Source organism: Ranitomeya imitator, chromosome 2 (genome assembly GCF_032444005.1).
Source record: "Ranitomeya imitator isolate aRanImi1 chromosome 2, aRanImi1.pri, whole genome shotgun sequence".
Lineage (NCBI taxonomy): Eukaryota > Metazoa > Chordata > Amphibia > Anura > Dendrobatidae > Ranitomeya > Ranitomeya imitator.
Genome location: NC_091283.1, coordinates 350,539,437 through 350,563,902, shown reverse-complemented (window position 1 = coordinate 350,563,902; position 24,466 = coordinate 350,539,437). Strand labels below are relative to the sequence as shown.

Below are 24,466 nucleotides of genomic sequence, written 5' to 3'. Positions count from 1 at the left end.
TTCCCTATGAAAAGTATTTGGATTGATGGAGTAAGGAATAAAAGTAGAGTTTTTTGCCATTTGGTGAGTGCTGTATTTTTGTTTCTACTATTGCTGGATCCCTAAGTAATTACAGTAATTAGACTGATTGTTGTCCTCTGGACAGACAGTCCCACCTCAGCTGTAGATCTCTGCAGTTCATCCAGAGTGATCATGGGCCTCTTGGCTGCATCTCTGATCAGTCTTCTCCTTGTTTGAGATTAAAGTTTAGAGGTACGGCCGGGTCTTGGTAGATTTGCAGTGGTATGTGTTATGATCCGGTGACCTTGGAGCTGCATGAGAACTATCACTGGAGAAGGTGGCCACTATACTGACCGCAATCCTGAACTTAACACCGCAACTAGAAGTAGCCGTGGAGTGTACCTAACACACCTAGACACCTCGTCACAGCCGAAGGACTAAATACCCCTAAAGATGGAAATAGGAATACTATCTTGCCTCAGAGAAAATCCCCAAAGGATAGACAGCCCCCCACAAATATTGGCGGTGAGTCGGAGAGGAAAAAAACATACACAGGCAGAAAAACAGGATTTAGCACAGGAGGCCACTCTAGCTAGATAGGACAGGATAGGACAGAGTTCTGTGCGGTCAGTTTGAAGGGTTTTACCCTTCAAAAACATCCACAGCAGAATATACAAAAACTTCCTACATCTAACTAAAAGATGTAGGAGCGTAAATCTGCAACTCCAGTGAATCCTACAATCAGAGCAGGAATAAAACTGAAACAAGCACACAGCAGTGTGCCACAGATACAAAAACCAAACACTTATCTTTGCTGAATTTGGCAGCAAGCAGGAGAAGCCAGAAAGTGATCCAACACAAGGAACATTGACAGCTGGCAAAGGCTAAAGGATCCTGCACACCTAAATATCCCAGTCAGAATTGTAATCATCCGATACACCTGGCCAGGACTGCGACTCAGAGACAACTGCATTCCCACCTACAACCACTGGAGGGAACCCAAGAACAGAATTCACAACAGTACCCCCCCTTGAGGAGGGGTCACCGAACCCTCACCAGGGCCCCCAGGACGATCAGGACGAGCCAGATGAAAGGCACGGACCAAATCAGCAGCATGGACATCAGAGGCAAAAACCCAAGAATTATCCTCCTAGCCATAACCCTTCCATTTGACCAGGTACTGAAGCTTCCGCCTCGAAAAAACAGGAATCCAAAATCTTCTCAACAACATATTCCAACTCCCCATCAACCAACACAGGGGCCGGAGGATCAACAGAGGGAACAACGGGCTCCACATATTTCCGCAACAAAGATCTATGGAGGACATTATGGATAGCAAAAGAGGCCGGAAGCGCCAGTCGAAAAGACACCGGATTAATAATCTCAGAAATCCTATAAGGACCAATAAACCGAGGCTTAAACTTAGGAGAAGAAACCTTCATAGGAACATGACGGGAAGACAACCAGACCAGATCCCCAACCCGAAGCCGGGAACCAACACACCGACGATGATTAGCAAAACGTTGAGCCTCCTCTTGAGACAACACCAACTTGTCCACCACATGAGCCCAAATCTGCTGCAACCTGTCCACCACAGAATCCACACCAGGACAGTCAAGGCTCAACCTGCCCAGAAGAAAAACGAGGATGAAAACCAAAATTACAAAAGAAAGGCGAAACCAAGGTAGCAGAACTAGCCCGATTATTAAGGGCAAACTCGGCCAATGGCAAGAAGGCCACCCAATCATCCTGATCAGCAGACACAAAGCATCTCAAATAAGTCTCCAAGGTCTGATTAGTTCGCTCGGTCTGGCCATTTGTCTGAGGATGAAATGCAGAAGAAAAAGACAAATCAATGCCCAGCTTGGCACAAAAGGCCCGGCAAAACCTAGAGACAAACTGGGAACCTCTGTCGGACACAATATTCTCCGGAATACCATGCAAACGAACCACATGCTGAAAGAACAACGGAACCAAATCTGAAGAGGAAGGCAATTTAGGCAAGGGCACCAAATGAACCATCTTAGAGAACCAGTCACAAACAACCCAGATAACAGACATCTTCTGGGAGACCGGAAGATCAGAAATAAAATCCATCGAAATATGCGTCCAGGGCCTCTCAGGGACTGGCAATGGCAAAAGCAACCCACTAGCACAGGAACAACAAGGCTTGGCCTGCGGACAAGTCCCACAGGACTGCACAAAAGAACGCACATCACGTGACAATGAAGGCCACCAAAAGGACCTACCAACCAAATCTCTGGTACCAAAAATGCCAGGATGACCGGCCAACACGGAACAGTGAACCTCAGAAATCACTCTACTAGTCCATCTGTCAGGAACAAACAATTTCCCCACAGGACAGTGGTCAGGTTTGTCAGCCTGAAATTCCTGAAGAACCCGTCGTAAATCAGGGGAAATGGCAGAAAAGACCACCCCCTCTTTCAGAATAAGGACCGGCTCTAAGACCTAAGGAGAATCAGGCAAAAAACTCCTAGAGAGGGCATCAGCCTTAATATTCTTAGAACCCGGAAGGTACGAGACCACAAAATCAAAACGGGAAAAAAACAAGGACCATCGAGCCTGCCTAGGATTCAGCCGTTTAGCAGACTCGAGGTAAATCAAATTCTTTTGATCGGTCAAGACCACAATACGGTGCTTTGCTCCCTCAAGCCAATGTTGCCACTCCTCAAACGCCCACTTCATAGCCAACAACTCCCGATTGCCCACATCATAATTGCGTTCAGCAGGCGAAAACTTACGGGAAAAGAAGGCACACGGTTTCATTAAGGAACCAACAGGATCCCTCTGAGACAAAACGGCCCCTGCCCCAATCTCAGAAGCGTCAACCTCAACCTGAAACGGAAGAGAAACATCCGGTTGGCGCAACACTGGAGCAGAAGTACAGTTAGGTCCATATATATTTGGACAGAGACAACATTTTTCTAATTTTGGTTATAGACATTACCACAATGAATTTTAAACAAAACAATTCTGGTGCAGTTGAAGTTCAGACTTTCAGCTTTCATTTGAGGGTATCCACATTAAAATTGGATGAAGGGTTTAGGAGTTTCAGCTCCTTAACATGTGCCACCCTGTTTTTAAAGGGCCCAAAAGTAATTGGACAGATTCAATAATTTTAAATAAAATATTCATTTTTAGTACTTGGTTGAATACCCTTTGTTGGCAATGACTGCCTGAAGTCTTGAACTCATGGACATCACCAGACGCTTTGTTTCCTCCTTTTTGATGCTCTGCCAGGCCTGCACTGCGGTGGTTTTCAGTTGCTGTTTGTTGTGGGCCTTTCTGTCTGAAGTTTAGTCTTTAACAATTGAAATGCATGCTCAATTGGGTTGAGATCAGGTGACTGACTTGGTCATTCAAAAATATTCCACTTCTTTGCTTCTATAAACTCCTGGATTGCTTTGGCTTTATGTTTTGTGTCATTGTTCATCTGTAGTATGAAACGGCGACCAATCAGTTTGACTGCATTTGGCTGGATCTGAGCACACAGTATGGCTCTGAATACCTCAGAATTCATTTGGCTGCTTCTGTCCTGTGTCACATCATCAATAAACACTAGTGACCCAGTGCCACTGGCAGCCATGCATGCCCAAGCCATCACACTGCCTCCGCCGTGTTTTACAGATAATGTGGTATGCTTTGGATCATGAGCTGTACCACGCCTTAGCCATACTTTTCTCTTTCCATCATTCTGGTAGAGGTTGATCTTGGTTTCATCTGTCCAAAGAATGTTCTTCCAGAACTGTGCTGGCTTTTTTAAATTCTTTTTAGCAAAGTTCAGTCTAGCGTTTTTATTCTTGATGCTGATGAGTGGCTTGCACCGTGCTGTGAACCCTCTGTATTTACTTTCATGCAGTCTTCTCTTTATGGTAGATTTGGATATTGATGCGCCGACCTCCTGGAGAGTGTTGTTCACTTGGTTGGTTGTTGTGAAGGGGTTTCTCTTCACCATGGAGATAATTCTGCGATCATCCACCACTGTTGTCTTCCGTGGGCGCCCAGGTCTTTTTGCATTGATGAGTTCACCAGTGCTTTCTTTCTTTCTCAGGATGTACCAAACTGTAGATTTTGCCACTCCTAATATTGTAGCAATTTCTCAGATGTTTTTTTTCTGTTTTCGCAGCTTAAGAATGGCTTGTTTCACCTGCATGGAGAGCTCCTTTGACCGCATGTTTACTTCACAGCAAAACCTTCCAAATGCAAGCACCACACCTCAAAACAACTCCAGGCCTTTTATTTGCTTAATTGAGAATGACATAACGAAGGGATTGCCCACACCTGTCCATGAAATAGCCTTGGACTCAATTGTCCAATTACTTTTGGTCCCTTTAAAAACAGGGTGGCGCATGTTAAGGAGCTGAAACTCCTAAACCCTTCATCCAATTTTAATGTGGATACCCTCAAATGAAAGCTGAAAGTCTGATCTTCAACTGCATCTGAATTGTTTTGTTTAAAATTCATTGTGGTAATGTCTATAACCAAAATTAGAAAAATGTTGTCTCTGTCCAAATATATATGGACCTAACTGTAAATCGACATTTAAGCTCCTGAAAGGCAGAGACAGCCGCAGAGGACCAATTCGCCACATCAGCGCCTTTCTTCGTCAAATCGGTCAAGGGTTTAACCACGCTGTAAAAATGAGCAATGAAACGGCGATAAAAATTTGCAAAACCCCAAAATTTCTGAAGGCTCTTCACAGATGTGGGCTGAATCCAATCATGAATGGCCTGAACCTTAACCGGATCCATCTCTATAGACGAGGGAGAAAAAATGAAGCCCAAAAAAGAGACTTTCTGCACCCCAAAGAGACGTTTAGACCCTTTCACAAACAGGGCATTGTCACGAAGGATCTGAAATGCCATCCTGACCTGTTGCACATGAGACTCCCAATCATCGGAAAAAATCAAAATATCGTTCAAACATACAATCAAGAATTTATAAAGATAAGTCCGGAAGATATCATGCATGAAGGACTGAAAAACAGATGGAGCATTAGAGAGTCCGAATGGCATCACAAGGTATTCAAAATGGCCTTCGGGCGTGTTAAACGCAGTTTTCAATTCACCCTGCTTAATACGAACAAGATTATATGCCCCTCGAAGGTCAATCTTGGTAAACCAACTAGCTCCCTTAATCCTAGCAAACAAATCGGAAAGCAAAGGCAAAGGGTATTGAAACTTGACCATGATTTTATTCAAGAGGTGATAATCTATACAGGGTCTCAAGGAACCATCTTTTTTAGCAACAAAAAAGAACCCCACTCCCAACGGTGAAGAAGATGGTCGAATATGCCCTTTCTCCAAAGACTCCTTAATATAGCTCCGCATGGCGGTATGTTCAGGCAGAGATAGGTTGAAAAGTCGACCCTTAGGAAACTTACAGCCTGGAATCAAGTCAATAGCACAATCTCAGTCCCTGTGCGGTGGAAGGAAACTGGACTTGGGCTCATCGAATACATCCTGAAAATCAGACAAAAACTCTGGAATTTCAGAAGGTGAAGAAGAGGAGATTGACATCAAAGGAACATCATTATGAACCCCCTGACAACCCCAATTAGTCACAGACAAGGACTTCCAGTCCAACACAGGATTATGTACCTGCAACCATTGAAAACCCAGCACGATAACATCATGCAAGTTATGCAACACCAGAAATCGACAATCTTCCTGATGGGCTGGCGCCATGCGCATGGTCACCTGTGTCCAAAACTGGGGCTTATTTTTAGCCAAGGGTGTAGCATCAATGCCCCTTAAAGGAATAGGGTTCTGCAAAGGCTGCAAGGGAAAACCACAATGCTTGGCAAACTCAAAATCCATTAAATTCAAGGCGGCGCCTGAATCCACAAACGCCATGACAGAAAATGAGGACAATGAGCAGATCAAGGACACAGATAACAAAAATTTAGGTTGTACAGTACTGATGGTAATTGAACTGGCGATCCTCTTTGTCCGCTTAGGGCAGACAGAAATGACATGAGAAGCGTCGCCACAATAATAACACAACCTATTTTGACGTCTGAAACCTTGTCGTTCCGTTCTAGACAGAATTCTATCACATTGCATAGGCTCAGAAATTTGCTCTGAGGATAACGCCACAGCGCGCACAGTTCTGCACTCCTGCAGGCGTCGGTCAATCTGAATGGCCAGAGACATAGAATCACTCAGACCGGAAGGCATGGGAAACCCCACCATAACATCTTTAACGGATTCAGAAAGCCCCCTTCTGAAAATTGCCGCCAAAGCATCATTATTCCATTTAGTCAACACAGACCATTTTCTGAATTTCTGACAATACAATTCTGCCGGCCTCTTGACCCTGAGACAGGGCCAACAAGGTCTTCTCAGCTTGATCCACAGAATTAGGTTCATCATATAATAGTCCTAAAGCCTGAAAAAAGGAGTCAATATTAAGCAAAGCCGAATTCCCAGATTCCAGGGAAAACGCCCAATCCTGCGGGTCGCCACGCAGCAGGGAGATTACGATTTTTACCTGCTGAATGGAATCACCAGAGGATCGAGGTATCAGGGCAAAAAACAGTTTACAGTTGTTTTTGAAACTCAAATATTTAAACCTGTCACCAGAAAACAAATCAGGAGTAGGAATCTTTGGTTCTAAAGCAGGAGTCTGAACAATATAATCAGAAATACCTTGCACGCTAGCAGCAAGCTGGTCTACACGAGAAGCTAATTCCTGAACATTCATGCTTGCACCAGGCTCCTCAGCCACCCAGATATTAAGAGGGTACAGAACACAGAACAGACTGGAGAAAAAAATGGCTCAATAGCTTCCTTCCCTTCTTCTGAGATGCATTTAACTCATTGTGGGCCAGTTGTACTGTTATGATCCGGTGACCTTGGAGCTGCATGAGAACTTTCACTGGAGAAGGTGGCCACTATACTGACCGCAATCCTGAACTTAACACCGCAACTAGAAGTAGCCGTGGAGTGTACCTAACACACCTAGACACCTCGTCACAGCCGGAGGACTAAATACCCCTAAAGATGGAAATAGGAATACTATCTTGCCTCAGAGAAAATCCCCAAAGGATAGACAGCCCCCCACAAATATTGTCGGAGAGGAAAAAAACATACACAGGCAGAAAAACAGGATTTAGCACAGGAGGCCACTCTAGCTAGATAGGACAGGATAGGACAGAGTTCTGTGCGGTCAGTATTAAAACCCTTCAAAAACATCCACAGCAGAATATACAAAAACTTCCTACATCTAACTAAAGATGTAGGAGTGTAAATCTGCAACTCCAGTGAATCCTACAATCAGAGCAGGAATTAAACTGAAACAAGCACACAGCAGTGTGCCACAGATACAAAAACCAAACACTTATCTTTGCTGAATTTGGCAGCAAGCAGGAGAAGCCAGAAAGTGATCCAACACTTCACAAGGAACATTGACAGCTGGCAAGGGCTAAAGGATCCTGCACACCTAAATATCCCAGTCAGAATTGTAATCATCCAATACTCCTGGCCAGGACTGCGACTCAGAGACAACTGCATTCCCACCTACAACCACTGGAGGGAACCCAAGAGCAGAATTCACAACAGGTATGATACTCCTTCCATCTCAATATGACCGCTTGCACAGTGTTCTTTGGGATGTTTAAAGTTTTGGAAATCATTTTGTATCCAAATCTGGTTTTAAACTTCTCCACAACGGTATCATGGACCTGCCTGATGTGTTCCTTCGTCTTCATGATGCTCTCTGTGCTTCAAATAAGACACTGAGACTATCACAGAGCAGGTGCATTTATACGGAGACTCGATTACACACAGGTGGATTATATTTATCATCATTAGGCATTTAGAACAACATTGGATCATTCAGAGATCCACAATGAATTTCTGGAGTGAGTTTGCTGCACTGAAAGTAAAGGGGCCAAATAATATTGCACGCCCCACTTTTCAGTTTTTGAATTTCCACAAAAATTTAAAATAACCAATAAATTTCGTTCAACTTCACAATTGTGTTCCACTTGTTGTTGATTCTTCACCAAAACTTTACATTTGGTATCTTTATGTTTGAAGCATGATATATGGAAAAAGGTTGAAAAGTTCCAAGGAGCCGAATACTTTCGCAAGGCACTGTGTTTTATTGAAATAAATTATTGATTTGATTTAGAACAAACTTTAATTGCTATTTTAATGTTTCTGTTATCACCAGTGTGAGAGCAGACACAATCAACCTGCAACCAGCTTTAAATTCTGCGAGAATACAACAAACTCCTTGTTAGGGCTAGCGGAACGCACCGAGTAGAACTAGATGTTTATTATAAATGGTGTGTTCGCAGCCCGGGGTCCACCGTGCAGGAGGAACCTGCTGCTAGTGAATGGCGGCACTGTTTGGCGGTATAGACCAGCTCTGTTACCTCACAGAGCAGCCGCGAGAGGAAAGCACTGCGCCCTGTTAGCCTCACAGGAGCACAAGCTTACTGCCGAACTGATAGCAGTCAGTGGTTATGCACACACGCAATCTCCTCACCGGAGGTGCCGGTATTCTAGGGGCTTATTTCAGCCGGGTCCCTGAATCACGTTCACACAATCTCCTCGCCGGAGGTGCCAGCATTCTAGGGGCTTATTTCAGCCGGGTCCCTGAACACATACATGCATAACCATACTGGCGCAAAGCACATATTAGAGTTGATACTAGCGCATGGCCGTGCGGCCATGCAAGCCTTAAATAGCTGCAGCACGTCTAGGACCTTTCAAAGAAGGACCAATGGAGTGCTGCAGTACCTGAGCATGTGACCCTAGATCTCCACTGAGAGATCTTGCCCTGGGCATGCTCAGAGTGCAAAGCAGGATTTAGTCCTAGCACCTACAAGGACCTTAGCTGCAGTATCTGATCATGTGACCCCCGATCTCCACTGAGAGATCTTACTCTGGGCATGCTCAGAATGTGAAAAGCAGGACTTAGCTCCAGAAGCGTCCGCTCGCCGCTGCCCAGCACTGACTTCAATGGCAGAAGCAGGAAATGCAGCAGTAACTCTTAGCACAGAGTCAGACTGAGCGAGGCGCTGGGATCGACGTCTCCGCTGAGCAGGCTCCACTGTGGCAGGAGAAGAATGTGAGACCGCAGCGGAGATGGCCCGAGATTCCCCCTGTGCAGAGGCAGGAACTCGACCCCTAACACTCCTCGCAGAGAATTCTTACCCAACTCCATGGGAGGAAATTGTAACTCATTAAAGCCATGTCTGTAAAAATGGCTGAAAAATGCTACCTTGGACCTACTTGGCACTAACTACTCCAAAAAAAAAAACAGTCTTCAGCTTGTGACCCATTTACAGGGATCGGTTGTTACAACAGGGTACAAAGGATTGTTTCATTAGAACAGCTGCTGGCTAGAGAAGCGAACCAGAAGCAAGAGAAGTCAATGCAATCAGGTCAGAATGAGGTGGGCAGTCAGGCACAAAATCAGAAGACAAAGAAGGGTCAGGAATTGACCCCATAGCTGCCTGACTGAGCAGCACCAACAGGTCAATTAAATAAACAGCACAGCCACTCCACATCGCACGCAATAAGGGTACCTCCAAGCGACCTAAGTGGAAACAGGAGACAGGCACTGGCCTGGATGTTAGACTTAGATCCAATAATGAGAGGTATTCTTTCTCCATGCAAGCAGTGGCAATACACAGACATGATACTCGATCACCTATTTATTAGTGATGAGAACGTGCCCGGATAAGCCATTATTCGAGCATGCTCGGGTGCTAACTGAATATCTTCCGCATGCTCGATTATTATGTTCTAGTTGCCACGACTGTTTGACAGCTGCAACATATGCAGGTATTGCCTAACAATGAGGCAGTCCCTTCATGTGTTGCGGCTGTCGAACAGCTGTGAGAGACATGCAGCCGCAGCGACTCTAACATAGTGTTTGAGCACTGAGAAGATACTCTATTAGCACCTGAGCATGCTCTAACCCCTCATCCGATCATGTTCACTCATCACTATTTATAATTCAAAAGTCACATTGTCACTGAAATGCTGACCCAAACACAAACAAAACATGTCTCTGCTGCCAGACTCACCAGGTGTGATGGTGCTCTCCGAATTCCCTCTGACATTGCCTTTAAAATATGTTCAAATCTGCACCAAGCTACGATGTTGCTGTTGTATAAAAACAAAAGACAGATATGAACGTAAAATAGTTATGGGAGAGATATGAGAAAGCCGAAGAAGAGGAAGAGCGGTGAGTGGTGAATGGGGAGAGGAAACAAGGTATCAAATAACACACACATTTTTTTTTATCCCTTTTCTCACCCGGATGATTATCATGACTGTCTTGAGCTGATAACAATTGAAATGACAGAGCTAGAACTGCAATATATAAACTAGATGGAGTTTTATCAAAATAAAAAAAAAATCCGAGCAGTGACCGGCGTAATGAGAAAACAAATCAAACGGACAGAATTACATTATTTCTTTGCTGCTGAAACACTGTAGTAAAATGCAATAAGAGAAGATCAAAACATTAAATCTACCCCAAAATGGTATCAATAAAAACCTCAGCTCAGGTATAAAAAAAAAATAAGCCATCACACAAAGCCCTCCCGAAAAATGAGAATGTTACGGGTCTTGGACAAAAGTGATAAAAGCAAAATAATTTTTTTACATACCGCATATATTCGAGTATAAGCCGACACTCCCTAATTTTGCCACAAAAAACTGGGAAAACTTAATGACTCGTATAAGCCTAGGGTGGAAAATGCAGCAGCTACCAGTAAATGTCAAAAATAAAAATAGATACCAATAAAAGTAAAATTAATTGAGACATCAGTAGTTTAAGTGTTTTTGAATATTCATATTGAATCAGGAGCCCCATATAATGCTCCATACAGTTCATGATGGGCCCCATTAGATGCTCCATTATAAAATATGCCCCATATAATGCTGCACAAATGCGGATTATAGCCCCATAAGATGCTCCATACAAAATACGCCCTATATAATGCTGCACAAATGCTGATTATGGCCCCATAAGATGCTCCATACAGACATTTGCCCCATATAATGCTCCATAAATGCTGATTATGGCCACATAAGATGCTCCATAGAGATACTTGCCCCATGTAATGCTCCATAAATGCTGATTATGACCCCATAAGATGCTCCATACAGACATTTGCCCCATGTAATGCTGCACAAATGCTGATTATGGCCCCATAAGATGCTCCATACAGTCATTTGCCCCATGTAATGCTCCATAAATGCTGATTATGCCCCATAAGATGCTCCATACAGTCATTTGCCCCATATGCTGTTGTGGTGATAAAAAAAAAAAATCACATACCTCTCGTCTCTCAGGCCCCCGACACTTTCTATATTCACCTGCTCCGCGTTCCACTGGCACTATGTTCCCTGTCCACTGCACTGACTGCTCAGGCAGAGGGCGGCAGACACTAATCCCGTCACCGCGCTCTCTGAACTGAGCGTCAGTGCAGAGGATGCAGAAGACGCAGCGGCGGCTGGCGACGGAATGGGGAGCAGGTGAATATAGCGCACTGCTTATACTCATCTGCTCCTGGCGCGGTGTCCCTGCGTCCCTGGTGCCGGCAGCTTCATCCTGTAGTGAGCGGTCACATGGTACCACTCATTACAGTAATGAATATGCGGCTCCACCCCTATGGGAGTGGAGTCGTGTCCATATTCATTACTGTAATTAGCAGTACCATGTGACCGCTCACTACAGGAAGAAGCTGCCGGGGAACCAGGGACCGCGCCAGGAACAGGTGAGTATGCTTAGACCACTCCACCTCCCCTGCCGACCCCTGGGTATGACTCGAGTATAAGCCGAGAGGGGCAATTTCAGCCTAAAAAAATGGGCTGAAATTCTCGGCTTATACTTGAGTATATACAGTACATCTGAATTTTTTTTCACCACTTAAACAAACACACATACACACACACAAACTCCCCATTGGGGCTCACAATCTAGATTCCCTATCAGTATGTCTTTGGAGTGTGGGAGGAAACCCACGCAAACACAGGAGAACATGTAAACTCTTTGCAGATGTTGTTCTTGGTGAGATTTGAACCCGGGGCCCCAGCTCTGTAATGCTAACCACTGAGCCACCATGCTTATCAAAGGACTTTGGGCGCTATACCAGAGATCACATCTGAACCGTAAAGGAATTACAATGGAACTTAAGTTTATTTAATAGATAATATGTTGAAAAGTACTATAATTCTTCAATTTAGTTTGATTCAAAATTTCGATGTCTTATGCCTTGAAAAATGCCTTAAAGTTTCCGCTCAAAAGGCTCGCACTTCTTCTGACTTTACTTTTCACTACCCCTCATTAGGCAAAATCTGTCTCTGTAGTAACCAAAAAAAGAGGCAATCAGCTCACCTGTCTGGTGCATGGCAAAAAGCCCTCAATAGTAATATGGGTGGATCCACGTAGAAGCCAGCACTCTTAGTATTCGGGAAAAAATAAGTTTATTGTTCAGATTCAAAATATGAATGACAAAAAGCAGCAACAAAAATTATATAACAATGGTAGAGAAAAGACACATGTCTAATCAGGCATCTGGTCATCTAGTTTGCAACCAGTATGGACCTTAGGCCGGAGTCACACTAGACTCGAGCGTGAGAAAATATTCTGAAAAATTCCCATGCTCGAGTTCATATGAGTTTATGCCAGCAGGGGGCGCAGCACCGCAAGTCTACAATGCTACGTTCCCCTGCTTTCCATTCATTCCCCACTTTTTACAGGCAGGAGCACAGCTGCATTAGCAGGCTCCTGCTTGTAAAAATATTTAACCCCTTCTGATGGATTTACAGCGTGGAACTTGACTGTAACGCTGGAGAGGTATGGGATATTGTTGTTTTTTATTTTAACTTTGTTTCAGGTGACAAGGGTCTTCAATTGGATTGAGCGTTTAAAAAACTATTACAACACCATGCGTCTTTATTTCATTAAAATACTTTTTTCCTAATGTGTGTGTGGTTTTTTAACCCTTTATGAACATAGGATTAATAATGGATAGGTGCCTTATTGACACCTCTCCATTATTAACCAGGCTTAATGTCACCTTACAATGGCAAGGTGACATTAACCCTTTATTACCCAATATCCCACCGCTACAGGGGTGTGGGAAGAGAGGCTAAGTGCCAGAATAGGCACATTTTACAGATGTGCCTTTTCTGGGGTGGCTGGGGGCAGATGTTTTTAGGGGGGGAGGCAATAACCATGGTCCCTATCTAGGCTATTAATATCTGCCCTCAGTCACTGGCTTTCCCACTCTGGCGGAGAAAATTGCGCTGGAGCCCACGCTAATTTTTTCCGTGTTTTAACCCTTTATTTTAACAGCTAGAGCCCCCAAATTTTGCACACAGACACTTCTAACATTAGTAGTGAGGAATATGTAAAAAAATAAGGGATATGAAATGGTTTACTGTATGTAAACCATGTCTCATATCATGTCGTGTTTGGGAAGGAGATAGCAAAAGCCGGCAATTGAATTACCGGATTTTCTGCTACCTAGCGCTGTAATAAATATAAATATATGTATACATATGTGTCTCACTGACATATATATATATATATATATATATATATATATATATATATATATATATATATATGGACTGTATATATGTTTTTACGAATATTTGAGGCCATGGATCCATTCTATGTCCATTTTGCAAGCCGGCGAGATTTCGTACAGATGCCATATGGATGACACACAGATAATTTTTGGAGAAAAAAATCGCATCCTCGCATTGAATACGGATCACTGTTCAGGACATTTTCTGCGCATCTCGGCCATCGAAAACGGACCATATTTTTATATGTTGTGTGTGATTCCGGCCTTAGTCTCAGCATCTACAGCTCTGGCAAAAATTAAGAGACCACTGCAAAATGTCCAGTTTGTCTGATTTTTCTCTTCATAGGTATTTTTTTTAGTAAAATTTAAATTTTTATTTTAGTCTATAACTTCTGACATGTCTCCAAATTTCCAAGCAATAATTTTTGTATTTTTTTTTTCTGACAAAGAAAAATGGTCAACATTTAAAAAAACAAACAAAAAAAACCCAGTGCTTTCAGACCTCAAATAATGCAAAGAAAGCAAGTTCATAATCATTTAGAAACAACAATACTAATGTTTAACTCAGGAAGAGTTCAGAAATCAATATTTTGCAGATTTTTAATCAGCTTTCATGCGTCTTGGCATGCTTTCCAGCAGTCTTTCACACTGCTTCTGGCGCAAAAATGTAAGCAGTGCTTCTTTGTTTGATGGCTTGTGACTATCTCAGTGATTACATTCCAGAGGTTTTCAATGGGTTCAGGTCTGGAGATTGGGCAGCCCATGACAAGGTCTTGATGTGGTGGTTTCTTAATTTTTGCCAGAGCTGTAGTAACACAACCTCTGAGTCTGACTGCAGGAAGTAGGGGGTCTCTCAGTAGCTGAACCACATCCATGCTACAGCCTGTAGCTACTCACATAACAGAGGGGCTGGGCATCACCGCTATGTGCCTTCTTAATGGGCACAGGAGGGGGGTTGGGCATTTCATGGACACTAGCTGAAGATAGCGCAATGTATTATGGGAAATGAGGACAGTCTGTCAGTATAATACGGACAAGGCTCTGACAGGTAGCGTTTTTAAAGCGTTTTTCAAATGCTGCTATCATTCGGTGGTGTACAGAAATCTGGCCCAATCCAGCCCTTGTTAATTTTTATAAGAGTCCGCCTGTCTGCATTTTCAGTTGACAGGCGGATGCGCTTATCAGTTATTGTTCCTTCAGCGGCACTAAATACCCCCTCTGACAAAACGCTAGCGGCAGGGCAGGCCAGGACCTCCAAGGCGTATAGAGCCAGTTCATGCCATGTGTCCAGCTTGGATATCCAATAATTATAAGGCACAGAGGAATCACAGAGGATGACAGTACGGTCAGAAAGGTACTCCCTCAGCATCTTCCAAAACTTTGCACTCCTTGTGAGTGTACCCCGCGCCTCAGGGCCTGTGCAATGGGAGAGTCTGAGAAAACTCTCCCAGAACTTTCTCAGTCTTTCCCTGCCTCTGCTGGATTAGAGTTGTCTCTCTGGCCTGTACTCCTTGGTTGTCCAATGAACTGTGACCTCTGCCATCAGCGTTTTCAGATGGGAATTTTTTAAGAATTCCGCAACAAGGGCCCTCTGGTACTGCACCATTTTAGTACACCCATCTGTCTCTGGAATAAGAGATAGAAAGTCCTCTTTGTAGCGTGGGTCTAGAAGTGTCACCAACCAGTAATGGTTGTCGCCCAAAATTTTGAGAACACGAGGGTCACGGGAAAGGCAGCGTAATATAAACTCAGCCATGCTGCTAACAGGCAAGACTTCTGTGTCCTCACCAAGAGGACTAACCATGCAGTCTTCCTCCTCCCTGTCCTCAGGCCATCCACACTGAACAGACGGTATGAGAGTTGTGCTTGTAGTACCGTCTTTAGTGTATGAAAGTAGTTCCTGTTCCTCCTCTTCCTTATTGTCACCCAATCCACGTTGGGATGAGATGAGGCTGGACTGTGTGTAGTCACCCTGTATGGTTGCTTGCTCCTCATCAATCTCCACCTGCAATGCATTTTCTTTGATAGTGAGCAGAGAGTGTTTCAGGAGAAGTGGGATGGTGATGCTAATTATGGCGTCATCGTCACTCACCCTCTTGGTGGAGTCCTCAAAGTTTTGGAGGATAGTACATATGTCTGACATTCATGTCAACTCCTGAGGTCTTATGTGTGGAGTCTGAACTGAATACCGATGGCCTTTTTTATGCTGATAGTCAACAACTGCCCTCTTTTGCTCACAAATCCTTTCTAACATCTGCAGTATAGCGTTCCAAAGCGTGGGGACATCACACAACAGTCGGTGAGTCAGAAGCTGCTAACGCTGCTAAAGCACGGCAAGGGCTGCGGAAGCTGTAGCTTACTTTCTGAAATGGGCACACAGGCAGCGTACCTTGACAAGCAGATCCGGCAGCTCCAGGTAGCTTTTGAGGAACCATTGAACAACGAGGTTAAGCACATGGTGAAGGCATAGTACGTGTGTGAGCTCGCCTTGCCTCAGGCCCGCCACCAGATTACGGCCATTGTCCCACACTACTATGCCTGCCTTTTGGTTCAGCGGTGTCAGCCACAGATCTGCCTGCTCTTTCAGAGCTGTCCACAACTCTTCAGCATTGTGCGGTTTGTCACCTAAGCATATTACCTTCAGCACGGCCTGTTGCCGCTTGGCTGAGGCAGTGCTGCAGTGATTCCAGCTTGTGACTGATTTGGTCATTTTGGAGATGGAGGGTGAAGAGGAGTAGGTGCAGGAGCTGTACACTGCGGGGGCAACCCTGATTGACGTAGGGCCCACAATCCCCGGTGTCGGCGTGTTCCATCCCAAGGTCTGACTGGGTCCCAGCTTCCACTATGTTAACCCAGTGTGCTGTCAGCGAGATGTACCATCCCTGCCCAGAATCACTTGTCCACGTGTTTGTGGTTAAGTGTACTTTTCCAGTAACAGCATTGTTGAGGGCGCGGCTAATGTTATTGGACATGTGCTTGTGTAAATTGGCGATGGCAAACCGGAAGAAATAGTGGTGGCTGTGGACCGAGTACCTTGTGGCGACTGCCACCATCAGGTTGCGGAAAGCTTTCGTCTCCATGAGCCTAAAAGGCAACATTTCGAGCGCAAGCAGATGAGAACTGTGTGAATTTAGTAGTGTGGCCTGTGGGGCGTTGGCAGCATATTTGCGCTTGCGTGCCAAGCCTGGGGTATGGAGAACTGAACGCTGCGCTGGGACAAGGACGTGGACATGCTTTATGATGGTGCTAGTTGAGTGTGTGCAACGACAGGTGCTGGGCAGGATGCATCTTCCCATGCACCATGTACAGGGGATTGGCTTGCACGTGCAACAGTGGAAAAAGCAGTGCTGTCACCTGCAGACACTATTTCTGGACTCTGGGGTTCGGCCCACAAAGTCGGGTGCTTTGCTGCCATGTGCCTGATCATGCTGGTGGTGGTCAGGCTGGTAGTTTTGCTACCCCTGGTGATGCGGGCATGGCAGGTGGAGCAAATGGCCTGTTTGGGGTTATCGGCAGAATCCTTAAAAAGCAACCAGACTCGGGAAGACCAAACAGTTGTACTGCCAACTTCCGTGGGGTTGGTGTTACGGGTAATGGTTGCCCATCTTCTGTTTGAGGCCACCACACTGATTCTTCCTGCCTTTTGGGGTGCTACATTCCCTAGTTAGACCGCACATGGAGTACTGTGTCCAGTTTTGGGCACCGGTGCTCAGGAAGGATATAATGGAACTAGAGAGAGTACAAAGGAGGGCAACAAAATTAAAGGGGATGGGAGAACTACAATACCCAGATAGATTAGCGAAATTAGGATTATTTAGTCTAGAAAAAAGACGACTGAGGGGCGATCTAATAACCATGTATAAGTATATAAGGGGACAATACAAATATCTCGCTGAGGATCTGTTTATACCAAGGAAGGTGACGGGCACAAGGGGGCATTCTTTGCGTCTGGAGGAGAGAAGGTTTTTCCACCAACATAGAAGAGGATTCTTTACTGTTAGGGCAGTGAGAATCTGGAATTGCTTGCCTGAGGAGGTGGTGATGGCGAACTCAGTCGAGGGGTTCAAGAGAGGCCTGGATGTCTTCCTGGAGCAGAACAATATTGTATCATACAATTATTAGGTTCTGTAGAAGGACGTAGATCTGGGTATTTATTATGATGGAATATAGGCTGAACTGGATGGACAAATGTCTTTTTTCGGCCTTACTAACTATGTTACTATGTTACATCTACCTCCCCCTGTGTGCTGCTGTCCTCTCTTTGCGTGTCCTCTTGCCAGGTTGGGTCACTTACTATATCATCATCCACTTTCGCACCCTGGTCCTCCTCCTGACTTTCTGGCAATTATGTCTCATCATCGTCCACCTCTCGTGACACTTTCCCACCATCACCTTTGTGTGACCATGGCTGCTCAAATATTTGGGCATCGCTACATCCCATCTCCTGTTGCTCCGCTTCAAGTGGACTGGGTGAGAGGCCCGAATCTATAAATGGAAAAGTGAACAGCTCTTCGGAGTGTCTAAGTGTGGGATCAGTTTTCTCTGGGCATTAGACATTGTGGGAGGAAGGAGGATCAGGGTAAGGAATATGTGGTCCACACTCACGGCTTCTCAGACTTGACCGTGTGAAAGACAGGGTGGTGGTGGTGGCGGCAAAGTGACTGGAAGCATTATCCGCTATCCAACCAACAACCTTCTGACACTGCTCTGGGTTCAATAGTGGTGTGCTGCTGCAGTTCCCTAGCAATAGTGACAGGAAGGCTGAGCGAGAGGATGTGGGTGACACCGCAAAAACAGTTCAATGGAGACCTCAAATGCCACAATTTGTAGCCTACAAATAGATGAGGCGTGTGACGGAGATAATACGCTGTCAAATATGTGGCCTGTATTTTTTTTTTACAGCAAAATAGTGTTAATAATTGGAGTAACACACAGCAAAAACAGTTGAATGGAGGCCTCAAATGCCAAAACCTGACGGAGATAGCCCGGATTCAAATATCTGGCCTGTATTTTTATTTTTTACAGGAAAATAGTGTCAAAAACTAGGGTAAGACACAGCAAAAACAGTTGAATGGAAGCCTGAAATGCCATAATCTTTAGCACACAGATACTGTAGCCAGCCAATCACTGTAATGTCACAACCAACATGGCTGCGGCAATACGGTGTGTAGCACACAATCCCTGCATGTTGATTGGGTCTCTAAAGAGCGCCAAACATGCAGGGCATGGACCCAAACTTCTGCCGAACAACCCCAGAAATGCTTGACACTCACAGAGCACCACGAGTACAGTGATGCTCGGGCGAGCACCGAGCATTACCGAGTATGCTCGTTCATCACTAGTTCACAGTCATACATGAAAGACGGAAGAAAAAGAAATGAACTCTAAGGCTATGTTCACACCTTGCGTCGGGTCCCTGCGGGTTCTCCCGCAGCGGATTTGATAAATCTGCAGGGCAAAACAACTGCGGTTCTCCCTGCAGATTTATCGCGGTTTGTTCCGCGTTTTCCGCTGCGGGTTTCCGCCTATACTATTGATGCTGCATATGCAGCAATATGCAGCATCAATAGTAATGTTAAAAATAATAAAAATTGGTTATACTCACCCTCTGATGTCCGGATCTCCTGGGCGCTGCACCCGGCGGTCCGGTTCCTAAGATGCTGTGGGAGAAGGACCCTTCGTGACGTCACGGTCATGTGACCGCGACGTCACCGCAGGTCCTGGTCGCACAGCAACTCTGACCGGACAGCCGCGTGCAGCGCCCAGGAGCTCCGGACATCAGAGGGTGAGTATAACCAGATTTTTTATTTTTTAACCCCAAATATGGTTCCCAGGGCCTGGAGGAGAGTCTCCTCTCCTCCACCCCGGGTACCACCCGCACATTATCCGCTTACTTCCCGCAACCTCTGGCACAGCCCCATGCGGGAAGTAAGCGGTTCAATGTATTCCTATGGGTGCAGAATCGCAGCGATTCTGCACAAAGAAGTGACATGCTGCGGGTTGTAAACCGCTGCGTTCCCGCACGGTTTTTCCCACAGCATGTGCACAGCGGTTTGCGGTTTCCATAGGGTTTACATGTTACTGTAAACGCTATGGAAACTGCTGCGGACCCGCAGCATCAAAATCGCGGCGGTTCCGCGGTAAAAACCGCTAAGTGTGAATATAGCCTAAAAGAACTTCAGTATACTACTGCACTACTAAAGCAGGATGGCACCATTGAAGCTCTAAAAAACTATAGGGAGAAAAATACTTTATCTAAAAAACTAATTAAAGCTGCCAAAAAGGAAACAGAGAAGCACATTGCTAAGGAGAGTAAAACTAATCCCAAGCTGTTCTTCAACTATATCAATAGTAAAAGAATAAAAACTGAAAATGTAGGCCCCTTAAAAAATAGTGAGGAAAGAATGGTTGTAGATGACGAGGAAAAAGCTAACATATTAAACACCTTCTTCTCCACGGTATTCACGGTGGAAAATGAAATGCTAGGTGAAATCCCAAGAAACAATGAAAACCCTATATTAAGGGTCACCAATCTAACCCAAGAAGAGGTGCGAAACCGGCTAAATAAGATCAAAATAGATAAATCTCCGGGTCCGGATGGCATACACCCACGAGTACTAAGAGAACTAAGTAATGTAATAGATAAACCATTATTTCTTATTTTTAGGGACTCTATAGCGACAGGATCTGTTCCGCAGGACTGGCGCATAGCAAATGTGGTGCCAATATTCAAAAAGGGCTCCAAAAGTGAACCTGGAAATTATAGGCCAGTAAGTCTAACCTCTATTGTTGGTAAAATATTTGAAGGGTTTCTGAGGGATGTTATTCTGGATTATCTCAATGAGAATAACTGTTTAACTCCATATCAGCATGGGTTTATGAGAAATCGCTCCTGTCAAACCAATCTAATCAGTTTTTATGAAGAGGTAAGCTATAGGCTGGACCACGGTGAGTCATTGGACGTGGTATATCTCGATTTTTCCAAAGCGTTTGATACCGTGCCGCACAAGAGGTTGGTACACAAAATGAGAATGCTTGGTCTGGGGGAAAATGTGTGTAAATGGGTTAGTAACTGGCTTAGTGATAGAAAGCAGAGGGTGGTTATAAATGGTATAGTCTCTAACTGGGTCGCTGTGACCAGTGGGGTACCGCAGGGGTCAGTATTGGGACCTGTTCTCTTCAACATATTCATTAATGATCTGGTAGAAGGTTTACACAGTAAAATATCGATATTTGCAGATGATACAAAACTATGTAAAGCAGTTAATACAAGAGAAGATAGTATTCTGCTACAGATGGATCTGGATAAGTTGGAAACTTGGGCTGAAAGGTGGCAGATGAGGTTTAACAATGATAAATGTAAGGTTATACACATGGGAAGAAGGAATCAATATCACCATTACACACTGAATGGGAAACCACTGGGTAAATCTGACAGGGAGAAGGACTTGGGGATCCTAGTTAATGATAAACTTACCTGGAGCAGCCAGTGCCAGGCAGCAGCTGCCAAGGCAAACAGGATCATGGGGTGCATTAAAAGAGGTCTGGATACACATGATGAGAGCATTATACTGCCTCTGTACAAATCCCTAGTTAGACCGCACATGGAGTACTGTGTCCAGTTTTGGGCACCGGTGCTCATGAAGGATATAATGGAACTAGAGAGAGTACAAAGGAGGGCAACAAAATTAATAAAGGGGATGGGAGAACTACAATACCCAGATAGATTAGCGAAATTTGGATTATTTAGTCTAGAAAAAAGACGACTGAGGGGCGATCTAATAACCATGTATAAGTATATAAGGGGACAATACAAATATCTCGCTGAGGATCTGTTTATACCAAGGAAGGTGACGGGCACAAGGGGGCATTCTTTGCGTCTGGAGGAGAGAAGGTTTTTCCACCAACATAGAAGAGGATTCTTTACTGTTAGGTCAGTGAGAATCTGGAATTGCTTGCCTGAGGAGGTGGTGATGGCGAACTCAGTCGAGGGGTTCAAGAGAGGCCTGGATGTCTTCCTGGAGCAGAACAATATTGTATCATACAATTATTAGGTTCTGTAGAAGGACGTAGATCTGGGGATTTATTATGATGGAATATAGGCTGAACTGGATGGACAAATGTCTTTTTTCGGCCTTACTAACTATGTTACTATGTTACTATACGTGAAAAACCCTCCAAACTCATAATGTAACAAAATGGGAAAAGCGCTTAGAAGGGGAACATGCAAACAAACCACAGGAAAAGCAGTAGAGAAAACCTCAGCAAGAAATCCTTCACTAGGAAGCTGGGACTCCAAACATCCATCTAACTTGCAATCTAGCCAGCAAACACTTAAGTGTGCTAGGAGAGTATAAATAGCCTTTTCAAAGATGTGATAGGACAAACCAAAACTAGAAAGTGAAAACACCTGTATAGCAGCAACACAGCAAAGCAAAGGCAAGAGCATTATCAGCAGTTGGATAAAGATAACACAGGCTGTGATCCAACAGAGAGGGAAACTGACCCACAGGTGGAGGTCACCGGATTGAGTCCAGGAGTCAAGCCATGACAGTCTGATGTTGTAATCCAGATAAATCCAGGAACCAGGGCACCATATGTATTCCTTTGGTAACTTTTGTGGTAAAGAAAAATAACAACATTCCTTCCATGCAGTGCCTTTATCATGCCATCAAAAAAGAGAGATATGCATAGACAACCAAAGTAGATGGGGTCCTATTTATAGAGAGTTAATTGTAAACCACTCCCCATAAATCCTTTCATCAGTCCAACCTCCGTTGTCATAGAGCTTTACTTAATAGTAAAAACAAAACATCAATATCATTAAAACATAAATAAAAATACAAATATACATCCATTCAAGGTCACCAATAGGTTTCTTTATCTCATAGTATCTAAACAGAGGCTTAAGACTGTTGATATGTAGATGTAGGTGGTTAGTAAGATCATGTTTATTCATGCAAACATCAATCATGGCCACCCACCCATGGTTAGCTCTGACCATTAATATTAGGCATCATCATATGCCCCCTCCATACTGAGGAGAAAAGAGAAATATGATAGGACATCAAGGCAACGCTCTACTATTCAAAAATATGGAGCCCAAAACACTGATAGGCACCTAAATTGTAGGCATTATATTTCACGAAGTATTCAGAAGTCACACCCATCCTAGTGTGATACTCATCCCAGACCAATCCCTGTTGAGCACCTTGTGTATGATCTGTTACAAACCAACAGGCAGCCAATCCCTATAGAGCACCTTGTGTATCATCTGTTACAAACCAGCAGGCAGCCAATCCCTGTAGAGCTCCTTGAGTATCATCTGTTACAAACCAGCAGACAGCCAATCCCTGTAGATCCGGTCATATATTACTGTCTGGAATGTTTAAAAAGTTGATTTAGTGGATAAAGTACAGTGGACACATTATATGGTGAAGGCAAATGAGGCTAAAAAGAAAATGGCTAAACATTATGGTCCAAGTCAAATGAACAGATATTATACTCTTGACAACCGTATATTTCTACATGGATTTACACCTAATGGAATAGCAGTAGGTGCAACATCTTCATGTCACCTTAACTGTCCCTACATACAGCAAAAGAATACTCACTCCCCAAAGCCAGGGCCGGTTTTAGACAAAATGGGGCCCTGGGCAAAATTTAAAGTGGGGCCCCCAATCCTGAAGTATTCCACCAACAACACTGTTAGGCCCCCTTCACATGTCCATATAAAACACATACGTGTTACACCGATATCGGTGTCACCAGCATTTTTAATCAGTGTGCCGTCAGTGTGCCATCTGTGTTTTTCCGGTATGGATACTGGAAATGAAAGTTTCTCACATGCTTTCCATGTTAAACATGGACGGCACACATATAATTTGGCAAATTAAAAAAAAAAACACAAATCTCTCTCTCACCCGATTGGCCAGAACAGCTACTCTGATCCGGCAGAAAAACTGATCCATTGCATCAGTTTTTCCAGTATTTTCGCCGGATCCAGCAATCCATCCCGCCGCTGAATGATGCCTGACGGCAAAAGACTGATGTGTGAAAGTAGCCTTAGAGGCTACAACAGTGGAGTCTCCTAGCGGGCAATGTTCGGATTTCTTTGTTCCTCAACTGTGATAAAGAACTTCTCCAACACTTCTTCATGGTGGGCGATTTTGTGGCATGTAACAACATCAACAGTTTATTGGAAGCTCTCAAGATAAGTCATGATCCAGAGGAATGCAGGCTCTTCATCGATTCGTCCAAAACAAGCCTAAAAGCCGTCTTGCTGCATAATGGCAATTCGCTACCTTCAATTCCAGTTGTTATGACATCTACATGAAAGAAACCTATGACAACATGAAACCACTGTTGAGGTGCCTGAACTGTGACCAACAATTTGTGGTCCCTCTGTGGTGACTTGGTCTCCAGGGTGGATACACAAATTACTGCTCCTTTCTGTGTGAGTGGGATAGTCGTGCGAGAGACTATCACTACGATAAAAGAGGCTGGCCTCTCTGACATTCACTTCAGCCATGGAGTAATAATGTCCTGCATCCAGCACTTGTTGACCCACATAACATTTTGTAATCTCCATTGCATATCAGGTTGGGTCTAATGAAGAAGTTTGTAAAAACAATGGATAAAATGCAAAAGAATTCAAGTATCTCATACAAACATATAAGGATCTTGGCTGTAACATGTCATTAAAGATTCATTTCTTACATTCGTATCTAGACTATGTTACACTAAACTGTGGAGCAGTGGGAGACAATCCCGGTGAGAGATTTCACCAAGATATTGTGGCTATGGAGAAAAGATATAAAGGAAAATGGAATCCGGTAATGCTTGCAGATTACTGTTGGAAATGATAAGAGATGATCC

General features: G+C 44.2%; 1 protein-coding gene across 1 annotated transcript in view; it reads left to right on the top strand.

Moving 5' to 3' along the window:
- LOC138663748 (zinc finger protein 585A-like) overlaps positions 1 to 24,466 on the top strand; it is a 94,133-nt gene that overhangs the window by 30,875 nt on the left and 38,792 nt on the right. The window lies entirely within an intron of this gene.